Raw genomic sequence first — 20,228 nt, 5'->3', positions numbered from 1 at the left:
CTATAAGAATGAAAATTTACTTTTTAAGAAGGAATGGAATTTTTTTGGAGAGAGAAAAGGTAAAAAATTTGTCTTAATGAATATAACAAATGAATGATTATTATTTAAAATAAAATCAGGTTATGTTTTTGAATAGAGTTTCAGAAGACTCCTCAACTTAAGCCACTCCCATTTGGGGGGCTAATACTTTTAATTATGTAATTATACAATTTTACTATTCAGTATTTTGTATAAAACCAGTAATAATATACCATAATTTCAAATCAAGAATATGCATCAATCTGCATATATATGCACAGTTTATAGGTCATTGTAAAGCTACCTTCAAAATACTTTCAAGAAAATCAACATTCAATCAGTTCTGTCAGCTTTAAAAGTATGATAAGTAACATTTAAACAACAGCAACAAAAAAAATCAAAACAATGATCAAAGACTTATTAACCATTTATTTTTTAAAACTAATAATCTGTTCATGAATGCAGATTAGATAAAAGTCTGCAAATTATTAATATAATACTGCATTACTCTTCTATGACAGTTCTTCCATGTGATAAGGAGGTAATTTCCTTCAGAGTATGGGCAAATTGTCCCATGTTTTAAACACACTCCATAGTAATTGCATGTAGAGATATTGTTCTTTCAAATTAAGAAGAAATGGAAGAGCAGCAGTGAGCTTCACTAGAACATTTTAGTTGACAAGAACTATTCATTAATTTTTTTTTTTTTTTTTTTTTGCGGGGGGAAGTTTGGTAATCATTGCTTTTTAAATGCTATAAAAATAAGAAAAAGAAAAGAAGCAGCTGGTTCCTTCTAGAAAACACCAAAAGAGTGCACTTCTCATCTGTCATGGATGGCAATTCAATAAAAGCAAAGACTTAAGGTGCTCTTGGCACAAGGCTTCCAGAAAATTTATAGTCTGTGTGGCCTGCATGTCTGCTTCAAGTCCCCAGAGTAGACAATAGGACTTCATGGGAACACTGGGAATGCTTCTGAGACTAGTCTGCACAAAAGCTAAGTGGGAAAACAACCCTTAGTAAGCAGTAGCAAGGTGAGTTTGGGGCCAATGGGGGAGTTGAAAGGCTTAAGCTCATAACTGGAAAATTCTACAGAAAAGTAAAGCCACCACACAGTACAGGCAAGGGTGCCTATGAATGAAGCATGGCTTACCATCAACCCTCTCTATTGTTGAGAAAAGTGTTCTAGTGTCTTTTATACACCATGAGTTTCTCTAAGCTAGAGGAGCATACTTTTTAGACACTCAGCTCTGGGTCTCTTCCTGATGGTTGATGATTTGAGTGAAGGGCACCTATGAATATTCATTTCTAATTTTAATCCCAGTGGAAGTGGTTTTGGTGTATATTTTAAGGTATTTCAGGCCCATAAGTTAGTATAATCACTCTACCTGAAATGTACTCCTTCATTTTCTATAGAAGGAAGGTATTCAACTGGACTCCAAGTTACAATCCTTGAAGATTTGTGTATTTTATGGTTTCCTGTTGGATGGAGTTTGCTCTTATTTGTTGCAGAAGGAACTTTCCATGTGTCAGACCCAGAAATTTTCTGGTTCATACACATGTCCCCAGTAAGCTTAATCTTGTTGCTATAAAATTCTTTTGACGTAATAGCAGTAGTCATCTGGGAATCTGAAGGAATGTGCCTTCAACAAATCTAAAGTGTCCTCTGACTAATTTAGTGAACTACTTACATACAGTGTTTATGACAGTGATTTTAGCTGGAAAGTTGAGAAGCCAACCCAAAAAAGCAACTTCGAGAAAATCACTGTGGTTACCAAAAGTTTTGACCAAGTCCCCAGATGGCTGTGCACTACGAGGGGTCAGAATGTGGCATGAGCCAAGGTGTAAAGGACATCTACTCATTCCGCTGCAGGACATAACCATCTGCTGCAGATGGGCATATGGATTGGTATCTACTGAGATTAGTTATGGAGGACTTGGCCTTTACAAATTTCACCCTGAGTCACAGCAGTTAAGTCCTGGGCACAGCTCAAGTGTTTAGCATTTTCTCAGCATGGAACAGCATATGGAATGGTCCTACTTCCACCCAGCTCTTAGCCTTTTTTTGCCTGAGGGACAAGAATCCACTGCTTTCCTGTGATCTAGTCCCCAGGTTTAAAAAACTGGCAAGATCCTGCCCGCTCAGAGTCTACTGCAGAAAGAATTGCCCACAAAGATATGGCCAACTGACTTCTGCCTTAGTTCCCATTAATGTCATGTTTCAATCCAAGGACAATTTATCCTGTCTTGCTACAACTTTGAAAAAAGGCAGCTCTGTGGATTCAGTCTTCCTCACACATTCACCTTGTCTTTGAAGAAAAGCATTGCCTGATGTTGCCTTCCAAAAGGACCTCTGTTCAGGATTCAGACTAGGAAAGAACAGAATGGTTACGATGGATGGATAGTGTTCACTTCTTAGGGAAGTAACCAATGTGATTGCAAAATATTCTTTAATTACAAAAAACAGGTTTTTTTTTTTTTAGCAGCATATGAACACTTTCTGTGATCATTGTGCATTACACACCTGGCTGTGTTCCAGCAAGGTTAAGGAAGAAGTCACTCAACAATTAAGTGCTGTCACTGCCAATAACTGTAGCTCAAAATTAATGACTTTCACTGGAATGTCCTCAGTGTGATTACACAAAAATAATAATCCAAATTGGTACAGGAAGACCATGAAAACTATTGATATTGTTTCTTTTTAAAGCCACCATAATGTGGGATTGCTCTTTGCAGAGGCAAAGCCCAACAGTGAGTGTGTATGTATGAGTGTGTATATGTGTGTCTGTGTGTTCATACATGGAGGAAAATAAAATTTTAATTTTACTGACTGGGATACCCAGTAATGCATAGCCTTCGGATACTTTGGTCCCTAAGTAATATCAAAAAGGAAGTTCCTTGGCACAAGTCTTCCAGAAAATTTATAGTCTGTGTGGCCTGCATGTCTGCATCAAGCCCCCAAAGCAGACAATAGGGCTTCATGAGAACACTGGGAATGCTACTGAAACTAGTATGCACACAAACTAAGTGGAAAACACCCGTGAGTAAGCAGTAGCAATCATCTTTCAACTTAGAAACCAGTTCTGCCTCCTAAGTTTTCTAAAGTACTCACAAAAGTTCCCTGGCAAGTTTTCAGTGCCCAATGTACTACTTGGTGTTCCAATATGAAACAGTGTTTAAGTGCCATTTTCAAAGGTTCTCTCTTGTAAAGCATGCTTTTTTGAAAGGCAATCAGTTGAGTACTTCATATAGTGAAATTCACAACAATATTTCAAAGAGAAAAGGCAGAATGATTGAATTAAATAGTATCCCATTTGGAAAGATCCATGGCAGGAGCATCTGCTGGGGTCACAGTGTAAATAAAAAATAAGAACATCAAAATCTCTCTTTAGATACACTTCTGAGAGCCATCAGTGAATATGATTATCAGTAGAAGGACAAAATGAACCATACAGACTGGGCAACACTCTGGATGGTGAAATTTGTGCTACTTTCACCTGAAAGTAAGTTGAAAACAGTGTTTTTGTGGTTTAACTCAGACAAAAGTGAATCAGGCCCTTCATGTCACTGCTCAAACCTCAGACTCTGGGTTACTGAAACTCTAGTGGATCTTTTCTTGTTCAGATAAATTTCTAAGGGGGAAAGCAACTATAGCATCTGAAATTTTGTTTTGTTCTGTGTAGAGAGCCATGGCCAGTCAGAATGACGCCTAGAATTTGCCAGAGGGAATGTTTGAAAGGTGATGCCAGCAAACCATTGAGATGATGATTTGAGTTAAGCTATATATAATTGTTGTGATGCTGGATTGATTGTATTGTATATTTGACCTTTACTGTCAGGCAATGGGGCGGCTCTTGATGCCTCGGGCACCTGCTACTTTGGAGTTCTTGGGGATTCCCAGAGAGTTCCCATTGGTTGGGGAAGTGCCGGAGGCAGGAGTGCGGGTTTTCTGGAAGGGCCACGTGGGTGGCGTTGGCAGAAAAGCACGAGTGCTGTGCCAGTGAGAGCTGAAATAAAGTAGTTGCTGTTTGAACATACAAGGCTTTGTGGTGGCTACGTTATTCGTGCTCAGCCAGACTGCGGCAGTTCTTAAAGAAATTTTTCTAAATCTTGTCAGAATTTTCTATTCCCAGATTCTTTCTTCAGTTCTGATCACAACTTTTTTATTTCATGCAAAAATATTAGTCCTTGTTAAAGAGGGGCTGCTAAAACTGCTTTTTCTCAAAGCAGATTACTTGGTTGTTTTAATAAAATTACATTCAAATGTTTAAAACTGTGAAGTGTGTAATGAAGAATTACTATGGGTGATATAATGTTAGATTTTGATCGTATTCAGCTTTTCAAGGCCCCAATTCTATCACCTTGTGGAACTCCATTTATTATGTCACCATCACTACCTTGTTCAGGTTTCTGATTGTCTTGATTTTCTACACTGCTTGTTGAAATACCACCTAAGAGAAGTCTGGTGAAGATTGATGCTGCTTAGTGTGTTCCATTCTTCTGCCTCCCTAACTTTTGCTGAATATGGTCCCTATCCAGCCAGACACTGGTTTGTTTCATGACCAAATTCTTCTGCTGAGGCCTGATCTCTGAGCTGGGTCTACAGATTTGGACCCAGGAAATAGTCTTGGCTGCTCTCCTCCCATAATGCTTTATGATGTGGCCTATTTGAGTGGACATTAGATCAAGGCAGACTTTACAGTGCATGGAAATGGCACCTTCTACATTTTCATACATACCCAGAAATTATTTTACAATGGCATCCATTGGGGTGCTATCATCCACAAGGAAAAAACCACGGTGATCAAAGAGTTTAGCAACATATATCCTTTTACTCAGAAAATACCTATAGTAACATTTTGAGTCTTACTATCAGGAGAATGTTGTGTATCTTGCATAAATTCTTCAGAAGGTGGTCTGATATTTTTCATTTTAAATCTCCATTTTTTGCTATTTCATAGTGTTTGTTTTTATCAATGTCAAATGTGTTGAAATTTAAGAAGCCATAATGTGTTGCCTTCTTCATTATATGAGAACAGTAAAGAAAGTAATATAAAATTTGAAACTTCCATAGGCAGCAACTCTGAACGGATTAGAGGATGTATTTCCATAGATTGATATTTTATGTGCATTTTCTGGACTTCTCCCAAATATAGAACCATATCCCATATGACAAAGAAAGCAGCAGTAGCTTTTCTCTGATCAGAGCTAGTAAAATGAATAATTCTCCTCCTTATTCTTGTAATGCAGTTGAATTTCTTATTTTTGTTGTAAAATTATCTGCAAACCATTTATGAATTGAATAGTTTGAAATCTGCACAAAAATCCTCATGTTCAAGTTTATTGCCTATGAGGAAAAATATCTATTTGATGTATTTTTTAGTCTGCTATAGAAAATGGCACAGTGATGGCAATTAGTAATGTCCAGGTATAGATCATTGTGAAGGTGATGCATGTTCTGCAATATGGAGGTATAACTCTTCTTCACACTCAGGAATTTCAATCAATAGTGCCACGAACAGGGGCATGCAGTGGCCCAACTCATTTGCTCATCAATCTTCCACTTCATGGACTTATCCATGGCCCAAAATAGAATAACAGCCATGGACCCATGCATATGCATGCCCAGGAGGCCTATACCAGCCCCAAGAGAGTTTACATGGATAGAATGTGGGATTTAAAACATAACAAATTTAATATGGTTTAGATTTTTTATATTAGTAGCTATTCTCAGGAATTGATTAAGATCTTGGTAAATACAAAACTACCCACCAGCAGTTGCCTTGGTTTCCATCCAAAACTCACTACTTTTAGTTGATACTGATTGTTTCTGTCTTCCTATACATGAGTTCTTCCTAACCAGAGAGTTCAATGTACATACTGTTTGTGTGATGGCAAAGCTCTTACGAAGAGCTTTGCAATCCATCCTGTGTTTTTCCTGTGGAGTATCAATCATAAGACTGTCTTATGAAAATAGAACTAAGGATGAAAGGTTGTACCTGCTCCACTATTAAAAGAAATGTTTCTATGCAGCAGAGGATGAGAGTAGCAGACCACTGTTTCTTCACTGATACCCTCTCTATTGCCCATTCTCTCATCTATAAAGCCAAGCATAGGATAGATCCACTCCACAGGCTGCTCCTAGAACACATTTTTCCAACTTTTCCATCAGAACAGAAAGTATTTCTTTCCAGGTCAAGTTCAGTGCCATCAGGATTCTGGTTGGTCCTGTCTGTTATGTGCCCAGCCCTAAGACTACAGAAAAAGGGAGAAGAGAGTTATATGGGTCCTCCTCCATTTCCACATACTCTTGGAGCTCCTCTGTGTGATCTCTCCAGGAGTGCAGTTGGACATATTTGTTAGCACAAGGCTTCTAGAGAGTAAGATCTCTTAAAGTCACACCTAGAGTTAGCACAGTGCTTCTTATATAGCCCAGAGACCAAATCACTGAAAGACCAATGCATTCAGAGAAAAGGGTTACATACTCCAGTTCTTTTTTTTTTAATATCTAGTTTTTAGCTGTCTTTGGACACATTACCATTATTTAATTTTATATGGTACTGAGGATTGAACCCAGGGCCTCACACATGCTAGGTGAGCATTCTACCACGGAGCTACAACCCCACTGCCATACTCCAGTTTGTGATGAGAGATATATTTGAAAAATTGTAGCCATTTTGAATTTATTATACCTACTCATAATAGAACTAGAAATTTACTTTTCCAGGGTTCACTGAAGACTGAGTCCAGACAAAATCTGCTTAGGTGTATTGTTTCCAGACTGGTACAGACACGTGGTAGTGTGGCCTTCAAGGGCATTCAACAGAACTGCTTCCTTTACCCAGGTATTGTAGCCATGAAGAGGCAGCTTTTGGATTTCTCTTTCAAGGAGGTTTGCTGCCTAGAATACTAAGGAGTGCAGGTGGCAGCCTCTACTTGTCAGCATCATCAGTCTCTGCCTCAGTTGTAGAGAGCTTTCCCCCCATCATCATGCTTTTTCTGAGCACTCACTACTTTTAGTTGATTCTGATGTATACTCCCTATACATGAGTTCTTCGTAGCCAGGGAGTTCAATGTACATACTGTTTGTGTGAGAGGTAAGAAGAGCTTTGCCATCCACCCTGTTTTTTTTCCTGTGGGCTATCAATCATAAGACTCTCTTATGAAAATAGAACTAAGGATGAAAGGGTGTACCTGCTCCACTATTAAAAGAAATGTTTCTATGCAGCAGAGGATGAGAGTAGCAGACCACTGGATCTTCACTGATACCCTCTCTCTATTGCACATTCTCTCATCTATAAAGCCAAGCATAGGATAGATCCACTCCACAGGCTGCTCCTGGAACACATTTTTCCAACTTTTCCATCAGAAAAGAAAGTATTTCTTTCCAGGTCAAGTTCAGTGCCATCAGGATTCTGGTTGATCCTGTCTGTTATGTGCCCAGCCCTAAGGCTACAGAAAATGGGAGAAGAGATTTACATGGGTCCTCCTCCATTTCCACATACTCTTGGAGCTCCTCTGTGTGATCTCTCCAGGAGTGCAGTTGGACATATTTGTTAGCACAAGGCTTCTAGAGGGTAAGTTCTCTTAAAGTCACACCTAGAGTTAGCACAGTGCTTCTTCTATTTTTATTATTATTATTGGTTGTTCAAAACATTACAAAGCTCGTGACATATCATATTTCATACATTTGATTCAAGTGGGTTATGAACTCCCATTTATACCCTGTACACAGATTGCAGAATCACATTGGTTACACCTCCACATGTTTACAGTGCTTCTTTTTATATAGCCCAAAGACCAAATAACTCAAAGGCCAATGCATTCAGGGAAAAGGGATACATCCTCTAGTTCTTTCTTTTTAATATTTAGTTTTTAGTTGTCATTGGGCACATTACAAATATTTATTTTTATGTGGTGCTGAGGATCGAACCCAGGTCCTCGCACATGCTAGTGAGCATTCTACCATGGAGCTACAACTCCAGCGCAATACTCCAGTTTGTAATGAGAGATATATTTGAAAAATTGTAGCCATTTTGAATGTATTATACCTACTCATACTAGAACCAGGAATTTACTTTTCTAGGGTTCACTGGAGACTAATCTGAGTCCAGACAAAATCCCTTAGGTGTATTGTTTCCAGACTGGCACAGACACGTAGTAGTGTGGCCTGGGAGAGCAATCAACAGAACTGTTTCCTTTACTCAGGTATTGTAGCCATGCAGAGGCAGCTTTTGGATTTCTCTTTCAAGGAGGTTTGCTGCCTAGAATACTAAGGAGTGCAGGTGGCAGCCTCTAGTTGTCAACATCATCAGTCTCTGCCTCAGTTGTAGAAAGCTTTTCCCTCAACATCATGCTTTTTCTGAGTAGCCCACATCCAGTGGTGAGGGAAGCAGGAAGATGATGGCCTGGCCACTTTGGTCCAGCCATTTCCATCTGAGTTAGATAATACTTACTAGTGATACTTGTTCCAGAACTCTCTACTGGCATAACAGGCTCTGCAAGGTTATATTGAAATTTCACTTCTTCTACTGCCAAAAACAACTTCTTATCTCTTCCTTTCCTGAGTGCAGATTCCCAATGAACAGATAATACACAGACAGTCACAGACTGTGCTTCCAGAGTATGTGGCCTGTGACACACTTCAGCAACTATTTACCCATACCTAGATAAGCACACATGTATGTGTATATAAACACACACATGTGGATAAATGCTCAAGGCATGCAATTATACATGTATACATGCACATATATAAAATGCATAGCACATATACACATATATAAAACACTCACAGACATTGGTACATGGGAATGCTGAGAGCATGGAGATCTTGGTAAAAAATGAAACCAGCCTCCACTCATTCATTCCTTCATTCAACCAATACGTATTGAGGATCTAATATGTGCCAGGAAAAATTCAAACCAACTCAGTTTCTGAAAATGAATGAGAATGAGAAGATAAAACAAAATTAACTAAGTCCAATTAAGAAAGTTTGGAACCAATACACAACTAACTAATCTCCATCATTTTTGCAGAACAGATTTGTTTCCATCGCTGTTAAGGCTAAAGTGTTTACCATTTCCTAATTACTTAAACATTATAGAAAAAGTGATTGTAAATGCCCTGTCTGGTTCCAAATTATACTGCACTCTGCAATACATCAGAAAGATCTTAAATATTTTATAAATGTTCTGGACTCCACATAGGACATACAGTATAGGAAATCTCTCCTGCAACCACTACTATAATGTAGGGTGAGTTAACATAAACTTCCTTTGCTCCTATGTCATTATCTCTAGCAGATAGTTATCCTGACCATCCTGTTGTGAGTGCTTACTGGCTTTATTCATTAAATAAATGCTTATTGAATACTTTAGCATGTGCAAGATATTGGGCTGGGTGTCCTAGAAACAATGTTATTAGTATATATTGCTCATCATTGAGAAAACTTTAGTTCATATGAGAGATAGAACTATAATCAGTTAACTATAATACATGTGCCATAATTATGAATATGTACTGTTCATGATGTATTCATGCTCTCTCATGAATATATATATATATATATATATATATATATGTATATACACACACACGTGTATATACATATATGTTTGTATATATTCATGCATACATACATACACACACACTCACACACATATTCTCTCCTACTCTTCACAAGAGCACTACAAAGTAGATATCATATTACACAGGCTTTAAGATTCAAAGAAAGTAACCTCCTCAGAGGTAGGTGTATCACAATAGATTAGACTAAGATAGGTTTCCAAAGTCCTTGCCAAATTCTCAATAGCATGAATCCTTAGGGAGTACTACATGTGTTTACATGTGTATGCATCTACAAGCCGGTGTCTTAAGATTGGGTTATACTACTTAGGAGTAAGTATCTTGCCATATTCTCCAGGATTTCCTCCTCCTATGCTAAATATACATTACTTAGTAAAAAAATTCAAGTTATAACCAAAATGAAGTACACATTAAACAAACTTGTGTTCTCTAGAAGTTTGTAATAGACATTAAGTGAGAGAAACCATACAAATGTAAAATATGTGGCAAATCTTTAATCAAAGCTCACACCTTATGTAACACCAAAGAATTCATAGTGGAAAGACCCAGAGAAATGTAAAGAATGTGGCAAAGCTTTTAATGTTATGCCAACCCCTATTGGGTACCAGAGAATTCACACTGGAGAGAAATCATACTAATGCAAAGAATGTGGCATAGCATTCACTGTTCAGAACAGCCTTGTTGTGCAACAGAGAACTAACACTGGAGAAAATCCATACAAATGTAAAGAATCTGGCAAACGTTTTAATCAAATGTCAAACTATATAATTCCAGGGAATTCATACTGGAGAAAATCCATACAAATATGAATATTTTGGAAAAATTTTTACTCAGAGACAATATCTTTGTTGACATCAGCGAATTCCCCCTGAAGAGTAGTGATACAAATGTAAAGAATTTGGCAAAGCTTTTAATCACAGATCATGCCTTAGTAAACATCAGAGTATTCATACTGGAGAGAACCCATACAAATGTAAAAAATATGGCAAAGGTTTTAATCAAATATCACATTTTATTCAACATGAGAGAATACATACTGGAGAGAAACCATACAAATATAAAGAATATGGCATAGCTTTTAATGTTAGGCACACAGTTATTGTGCACCAGAGAACTCACACTGGAGAGAAACCATACAAATATAAAGAATGTAGTAAAGCTTTTAGTGTTAGGCAAAGCCTTGTTCTGCAAAATAGAATTCATAATGGAGATAAACCATACAAATGTAAAGAATGTGACAAAGCTTTTAATGAAATATCATACCTTAGTATACAACAGAGAATTCATACTGGAGAAAAACCTACAAATGTAAAGAATGTGGTAAAGATTTTAATCAAAGATCACACATTAGTAGACACCAGAGAATTTATAATGGAAAGAACCCATACAAATGTAAAAAAAAAATTTCAAGGCTTTTATTTGAAGAGTAGGCCTTACCCAACACTAGGGAATTCATACTGGAAAGGTTATACAACTGTAAATAATGTGGCAAAGTTTTTAGGTACAATTCAAGGGTTATCAAGCATGAGAGAATTCATACTTGAGAGAATCTTTACAAATCTAAAGAATGTAAAATATGATTTATTGTGATATCATGACTTAATAATTACTAGAAAATTCATACTTGAAAATATAGTTTAAATTGCCAAAAAGTGGCAAAGTTTTAATCAAAGCCCAACATTTAAAAAGTGCCAAGAATATTACAGTAGTGATTAAACTCTACAAATGTAAAGAATGTGACATAGTGTTTAATAAAAGAACACACCTTACAAATTTCCCCCAATTTAGAATTCAAGAGAAGTTTTGTACTTGCCAAAAAATGTCAGAACGATGTTCAAAATTTAAAATTCATACTCTCTCTATTCCAAATGCATATACTATCTATTATGGAAAATTGAATAAAGTACTTCTTCTACCTTAGCAATGACTTGCATGTTATATAAAAAAGCATCATCACTCTTTTCATTTTTATAAAAGCAGTATGTACATTCATTCATTAATTTATGGCTGTTGTAAAATACTTATATTAGCCTTGCTTTTCCTATAACATGCACTTTTATAACAATGTATCTCAGAATCCTCTTTTGCCTTTCATTTTTCAGAAGTACCCTTTATTGTAAACAGCAAAAACCCAAATATCACATATGTATTTATTTTTCTTACTATAATGTCAAGTCTGAGATAATCTAATCACATAATTTATACTATGTGCCTTTTAAAGTTATTTTAATACCACATCAAAATTGTAAATAATAGTTGGATCCATTGTTTGACATATTTATGCCACAGTCTGACCGAGCACAATAACCGGGAATGTGACAAGCAAGCTGAAGGTTGAAGTGGGAACTGCTTTATTGCAGGGAAACTCAGCAGGAACTGAGCAGGCACTCAAGGTAGTGAGAGCTGCTCCTCTTCTGGACAGCAGAGGTACATATACCCAACTAATTACACACAGCTTAACTTAATTAACATCATCTAGATACAGCACTCAGACATTAAGGAATTCTCATCATCTTAATGGCTTGTTGGCGTTTCTTCATAGACCAATCCTCCTGGCAAACTGCCAGGTGCCATCTTGACTTGTTTGTGGCCCTCAACATATTTATACATGCAATAGTATAATTTGATCAATTTTATGCCCAAATTCCTCTCTTTTCCCTTCCTTGCTTCCTATCACTTATTGCTTTCCTCTACCCTATAGTTCACATTAAATTTTAATGAGATCCCCATTTTTCCATTCTTCAATTTTCCACATATAAGAGAAAACATAGGATCCTTGGCTTTCTGAGACTGGCTTGATTTGCTTAACATGAGGTTTTCAATTTCCATCTATTTTCCTGGGAATTATATGGTTTTGTTTTTTAGGGTTGAATAAAATTACATTGTATCCACATTTTCTGTTTGGTCTGTTGGCCAATATCTAGGTTGTTTCCATAACTTGGCAGTTGTGAATTATGTATATTTGTGTTGCTAAAGTATGCTGACTTTAATTCTCTCATATAAGGAGTGGTATAGCTTAATCATACACTGGCTCCATTCCTAGGCTATTAAAGAACTTACATATTGACTTTAATAGACATTGCACTTATTTAAAAATGTTACCAATATTATATTAGTTTCAGTCACCTAGGATTCTCACCAGCATTTATTATTATTTAAATTCTTGATAGCCATTCTGACATATATGTTGGAATTTTACTTCTGTATTTTCTTCTATGGAATGCATAATTTCTGGTCTCATTAGCAGGTATTTGATTGAGTTGATTGACTTTTATTTGATTGACTTTCACTTTTGTACAGGGTTATAAAGGTGGATCTAAAATTATTCTTCTATATGTACAATTTTACTAGTAGCATTTGTTTAAAAGACTGTCATTTCTTCAATGTATGTTTTGGTACTTTTGACAAAGATCAGATGACTATATCTGTAGGTTTGTCTCTGAGTCTTCTTTTCCATTGATCTACAAGTCTGTTTTTTATATTGGTATCATGCTATTTTATAACCCTTCATTTTAAATTGAAATCAGTTATCATGTTGGCTACAGCATTATTGTTTTTTTCTCCCAGTATTATCTTGGCTACTCTGGTTATTTTATTTTTCCATACAGATTTTAGAACTATTCTTCTAGGTTCTGGGGAAAATACCAATATTATTCTAACAGGGATTGCATTGGATTTGTAAATCACTTTTGATACATAAATGACTTAGCAATTTCAATTGAGCATACCCATGAACATGGGAGGTCTTTCCATCTTTTATTATCCTTTTTACAAATTCTTGCTTCAATATTTTATAATTTTTATTGAAGACATATTTTATTTCACCTCCTTGGTTAGATTTATTTCCAAGTACTTTTAAAGTTCTATTGTAAATGGAATGGTTTATTGATTTTTTCCCAGTGGATTCATTATTGGTGTGTTTAGAATTCGTATCTTGCTAGTTTGCTGAATTATTTTTAAGGATCATTGATTTCTTCTGCTGGAAATTTTTAAATTTCTAGGTAAAAATCATATCATCTACAAAAGTGATAATTTAACTTGTTTATTTACTAATTGTATATCTCATATTTCTTTTTCTTGGCTAATTGTTCTGGCTAAAATTTCAAGTACTACATTTAATAGCAATGATGAGAGTAGACATCCTTGTTTTATTTCTGATATTAAAAAATACTATCAGTTCTTTCCTATCCAGTAGGATATGTTTTTTTTTTAATTTTTTGTATACAAATATAATATTGAAGTGAGTTCCTTACATACCTAGATTCTTCAGTGTTTTATCATGAATGGGTGCTAGATTCTGTCAAAAGCTCTTTCTCTTCATATTGAGATAATCATTTGATTTTTAAATATTAATAATGTTTTTGTGGTGAATTACAATTTTTGATTTGAATATGTTGAACCATACTTTCATTCATGGTATGAAACCAACTTAATCATGATGTACAATCTTCTTAATTTATTCTGAAAATGATTTTCTTAAATTTTAATAAGAATTTGTGGGAGTTAGTGTTGTGGCTCAAAGGTAGCGTTCTTGCTTAGCACATGTGAGGCACTGAGTTTGATCCTCAAAACCACATTAAAAATAAGTAAATAAAATAAGGATATTGTGTCCATCTATAACTAAAAACATATTTAAAAATATTTTTTAATTTATGCTCATAAAATATATTGGTCTATAGTACCCTGATCTTCCTGATATGTCCCTAGGTATTTGGCTTATAGTAGCTTCCTAGGATGGTGATGGAAATATCTATGATCCACACACTTTTTCCATTTCATTGAGTGATTTGACAACTATCAGTAGTAACTCCTTAAAATCCTGGTAGAATTCAGCTGACACTCTGGGGGTTTTGTTGTTGTTGCTGTTGTTGTTGTTGTTGGGAGGCCTTTTATTACCAATTCAATCTCATTTCTTTTTATCCAGTTTATATTTTCTATGTGCTCTTGATTCGATTTTGGTAGGTTATATGTTTATATAAATATACCCTTTTTAAAAGATTTTCCAAATTATTGAAACATATGTTCAAAATAGTCCTTAATGATCCTCTGCATTTCAGTGATGTGTGCTGTTACCTGGTTTTTCATCTCCAATTTTAGAAACATTGTGTTTATCTTCTCTCTGTTTTGGTTAATTTGGCTAAGTGTTTATTAGTCTTATTTATGTTTTCAAACAATCAACTCTTTTTCACATTGATTATTTATATTGCTTTTTAATTCTCTTCATTAATTTCAGACCTGATATTATTTCCTTTCTTCTGCTTTTTTTTTTTTAATTTTATTGGTTCTTGCTTTCCTAGAGCCTTAGATTGTTTATTTGATATGTCTCTGTTTTGTTTGTTTCATGTTGTTTTTATGTACGTACTCACAGAAGTAAACTCTTCCCTTAGAAATACTGTTGTGATTTAGGTAGGCAATGACGTCCAAAAGCTCATGTGTGATACAATGTAGTAAAGTTTATATGTGAAATTACTGAGTTACGAGAAATTAAATTTAATCAATGCATTAAACCCCTGATAGGGATTAACTGAGTGGTAACTATAGGCAGGCAGAATGAGGCTGGAAGAAGTGGTTCTTTAAAGGCATGCCTTCAAAATATACATTTTCCCCCTTTATTAGGGGATCCGAAGTTTGCCTGCCTCTCAATTCTTTTTCCATTCGGTTTCCTTCTCCTGAGCTGCTTTCATCCATCACACTCTTCTGACATGTCTTTCTATTTCACCTGAGTGAAATAGAAAGTGTTCTATTTCACCTGAGTGAAATAGAAAGTGAGTAATTTTTGAACTAAGACCTCTGAAACTATGAGGCCCAAAATAGTTGTTTTCCTTTAAAATTGTTCATATCAGGTACTTTGGTCACAATGGTGCAAAAGATGACTGAAAACGAAATTGGATGGTCATTAAAAACCTATTAGCTACCAAAGAGACCCTGTTAAGTACCTTACCTAGAAATAATAAGAAAGATGGCTTGAGGGCATCTCAGTGGATTGACCACACCCTTCTCAGGGATTAAATCTCTCTGTAGGGATTAAAAGTAAAAATTCTTTTGAGAAGGAACCCTAGGTCACCCTTTTTGGGCTGGGAAGTTTGGGGAGTTGTTTCACAATGCTCAGTCACCTAAGCACTCAGAGGCCACTATAGCCCTGATACTTAGAGATTTATCTACTGCTTGAGAGGGCAGCGTTTCTTGGTGTTAAACACATGGTACTTGTTCTGCAGGATTGCCAGATACTGGATTTAGAGTGTCATAGATTCTTCCACAGATATTTCAAAAGAAGTCCTAGGAGGCCAGGAAAATTCCAATATGATTATATTCCCTGCAGGCAGTTTCAGAGAAGACAATGCATTAAAAATATGAGTAGTAAACTAAAGTTACAGAAGAGACAAGATTTGAAAGTAAAATGAAATCGCCCAGCTGGTCTTTCATTTGCAATCCTCTGAACTCAATTTCCCAAGTTGCTAGGATTACAGCTATTAAAGTGACTCTAAAATAGTTCTTTGTTGTTGGTAAATTTGATTGATACTCATATAGATGGTGTCAGGGGTCTTCTTTATGACCAGGTTCTTATTTCTCTGGGTTTATTATGTCTATTAGTTAATACCCTGTGACCTCTTCTCAAACAACTCACATGGTTTGTTCTTTATAAACAGATGGATATGAGCCAGGTGTGGTGGTGCTTGCCTGTCCTACCAGAAGCATGGGGAGGTGAGGCAGGTAGATTGCAAATTCAAAGCTATTCTTAGCAAATTATTGAGGGCGTAGGCAATTTTTATAGACTGTGGGTCAAAATAAAAATAAATAAATAAATCTCAACATGTGGATCAGTGGTTAAATATATATAAACTTGAGGATTGTGTCTTGCAGTCTTAATGTATCAGGTTATTTTTCCACATGCTGATATATGTCCTATATGTCAGAAAGAGAGAAAGATGAAGATGGACTTTTTAGTTGTTTCAGAAAAATCTTGTATCTATGATCTCTAGTCTCAGATCCGAGATCTATGTACTAGTGCAAATAAGAGTGGTTTCCAACAATGAACTACATACAAAGCAGGAGTGACAACTAAGGCCTTGTGAAATTGATCACACAAATCAACAGGTAAACCAAGTTTAGATTCCAGATGAAATAAATGGGCAATAAATAAAATCACATGTGCTAAAAAAAAGTACAAGGACTGGTTAATTGTGTCAAATTTCATTCACTTAAGAAAACAATGAGGTATTGAGTGATGATTCAGTTGAAGAGTGATTGCCCAGCACGTGTGAAGCACTGTGTTTGTTTCTCAACACCACATATAAATAAATAAAAATAAAATTCTATCAACAACTAAAAAAACAAAATGTTTTTAAAAAAGAAAATGAGGGCAGCAGGACGGAAGCATTAAGAAGATTGACCAGCTGCTGCTAAAATTCAGCCCAGAGAGAAGTGCATTGACACTTATCACTGTATATATGGTTAAAGTAATTTGTGAATAAATATGTATATAATTTTATTTATGGAAATTATATCACAGTTACATTAAAAATTATTTAGCTTTTCTGTTCTCTGGTCTTATAACAAGCAACTTGAGATTTAAACTCATTAGCAATTCCCTGAGTCAGCAATGTTCCCATATTCCTCCCCTAAGAAAAAGTGACTCAATAAGTATAATTTTAAAGTTTCTACTATTCACATTAAAAATGAAAAAAAAAAGTCAGGCACAGTGGAGTGCCCCTGATTTCAATCCCTTATTTCCTTAGTGCAAATGGGCCTGGAGTTATAGCTCAGCTTGTACAATGCTTGCCTTCTAAGCATAAGGCCCAGGATTTGATCCCCAGGATCATGGGGGGGGGAGGGAGAGGGAGGGAGGACAAAGGAGTTTAATGAAATGTTTGGAATGTTTCTATGGGTCATTTTAATAAAATGGTCTTACATATGAAAAAAAAAAATCTAAATTGTGGACCCATGACAGTTAGTCTGAAAAAATAAATCCTCCTATGGAGCAGTTCATTTCTATATTTCCTCTGGGAAATCAAGTTGGAAATATACCAACAGCTGAAATTTTGAAAATTCTGTTCTCTCCATTTATGGTATCTTCAATTGCCACAGTCTGGCTGGGCACAAAATGACCCAGCCACCACACAGCCTTGTAGGTTCAAAACAGGAACTCCTTTATTCTCCACACTCACGCAAATGCCATGCATGTGGCCTTCTCCTGGGACACACTACACACCAACCAGAAAAACCTTCTCCAGAAATCCATCCTCTGGCACTTCCCCAACCAATGGGAACTCTCCGGAAATCCCTGGGAGAACACCAAAGTAGCAAGCCCAGGCGGACAGCAGGGGTCTAATATACAATTGAATACACATTAACATAACCATTATGATCTCAATGGCTTGCTGGCTGGCGTCACCTCTCAACCACTCTGTTCTGGCAAAAATGCCATGCATCATTCCAGTTCGGCTATGGCTCTTAGCATTCAATCATGGCCCAAGCCCATGTGCATAGCTTTGTTCTGGAAACCTGGCATTTCCCCAGATTGTATGCTAATAATTGCTGTGATTATCAGGAGAGAATCCCAAACCCAGGTGTGATTTTGTTTCTTTGCATAAGGCTTTGCTGGTATATAGGTGATTGAGTTGTTTTTTCTTCCTGAAATTTCTGAGAAGCAGAACCTCAAATTCAGAATGCTGAAACTGATCTTTAGCTTTATATACATATCTCAGAATAAATCCTATATTTTCATCTTCTTGCTCACATTCATAATGCTAACTTTATTACTCCACAGTATAATAAACAATTTCTCCTATTATATTTCAGACACAGTATTGTGTAACTATTTTTCTCCAACACTAGATGGCACTGTTTATGGGATTTTGCTCTGTTGTATTTTATATGAGAGGAAAAAAATGAGAAGATCACTTGGCTCTTTTTGTAAAACAATTCTCATTTCTGCCCCCTCTTTGTCTTCCATAGATACAGATACCTTATTGGAAAGTCTTTGAGTGGGGATTCCCCATTGTAGACTTGACAGGATGATGTGTTCTCATGTCACTTTCATACTTTCTCTTGGCTTAGGGGTTTCTGAGCAATCCACAGCTCTCATGTGTATATACTTTGGAGTATCTAGCTAATTTGAGTCTCAGTGTCCTCTGTTGCCAAGAGAAAGTGGTCTGAAATACGGTGTAAGGGTTAACAGGGGGTTAGTTAGATGCCCTGCAGTTACAAGGAATCTCCTGGTACACTCTTCATTTGAAGAAACTTTATTTCTTCTTCTTTTCTTTTTTACTACTCACAACTCTGCTACATAAAAATTGGCATGCAGTTGTTTCTTTATCTTCCTCATTCTAATACCTTGAAATTACACCCTTGAACTAAGGCATCAGGGAAAATGCTAAAAATTAGAGAGCAGAGTCCAGAACATGAAACAATCCTGCAGAGCCCTCTCTCTAGGTCAACACAGTTATTAACTAGTTTTCTCTGAATAAGATCGTTCAACTGGTTATGAATCCAGGTGCTGTGTTCTCATCCAGCCATTTCATTCTGTCCATGATGGTGCCATGAGAAATGAGACCAAGGCTTTGCTGAATTCCATTTTTAACACCCTTGTGCTTCCCTGATCTATAGGACCAGGAATCTTGCTGAAAATATTATGACTTGTTCTTGGACAATCAAATGAGTTCCTAGGATTCACCCTTATGAAGTGTAGCATGCTTTTTTATTTTCCTGAAGAAAGCAAACCAGAAATCACAAAGGTAGATTATAGAATCCTGTAACACAGAATCCAAAAGTCTCCAATTTATTATCGTTTTACAATGTTAATGATGATGGAAAGAAGAAAAGCCATTCTGAGTAAAATGCTGATAATGGAAGAAAACTCCCTATCAGTATGTCCTCTATTCTGACACCCTTTTGATAAATGCTGGTTAAAGCCATAGAACAGTGTGGCAGTTGGAAGAACTGTCAGGAGGGCAGTGAGGACACGTTTTTTAGCAAGGTGAGCAGGAGTCACCAGACAACTGGCCAAGGAGAGCCATTGCTCCTGAGGCAGGGTCCCCCTCAGAGTTTTAATACTCTTGTTTGTTGGCCAGAAGTGACTGGAAGCTTCTTTCCCCTGCCCAAAGCTCATGGGCACTTTACAAGCCATGTCCTGGGGAGCTGAGGTGGGCCAGGGAGGCACAAAGGGGATGGGGGTGATCATTACCTGACGGCTCTGATGGTGGCCTTGAGGGTGGGGATCATGTCTTCAATGAGAGAGTCATTTCCGTAGCCCATGTCTTCTGCCATGGGATCATCATGGGAGGGAGACACAGGTGTCAATGGCAGGCCTCAAAACGTGGAGAGGCTCTGAGACCCTCCCTGGAGTAGGAGCTTCCAGGCCTCAGGCTTTGTCTCCACTTTGTGGGGCCACAATGTGGCCTCCAGCTGCCACAGCACCCACTCTTCCTTGCACCCCCCAATTCTTGTCCAGAAGTTTGAGTTAGAGGCCCAAGGGCTGGGGAGGGCATGTGAAGTGGGCAAAGTATGTCCCACAGTATCCAAGAGGTCCCATGAGACAGCAGTGGACACCTGTGTGGGCCTCACAGTCTGATAGATCTGAAGTGGGATTCTTTCTCTGTCAGTCTGTCCTGGTGACCTTGGGAAGT

The 20,228-nt window shown here is 36.8% G+C and overlaps 1 pseudogene; it reads right to left on the bottom strand.

Moving 5' to 3' along the window:
* LOC144252959 (dual specificity protein phosphatase CDC14B pseudogene) overlaps window positions 1-19,869 on the bottom strand; it is a 32,422-nt pseudogene extending 12,553 nt beyond the window's left edge.
* Window positions 19,870-20,228: the final 359 nt, after the last annotated feature.

Source organism: Urocitellus parryii, unplaced genomic scaffold (assembly GCF_045843805.1).
Source record: "Urocitellus parryii isolate mUroPar1 unplaced genomic scaffold, mUroPar1.hap1 Scaffold_71, whole genome shotgun sequence".
NCBI lineage: Eukaryota > Metazoa > Chordata > Mammalia > Rodentia > Sciuridae > Urocitellus > Urocitellus parryii.
This window is presented reverse-complemented; position numbering and strand designations above follow the sequence as displayed.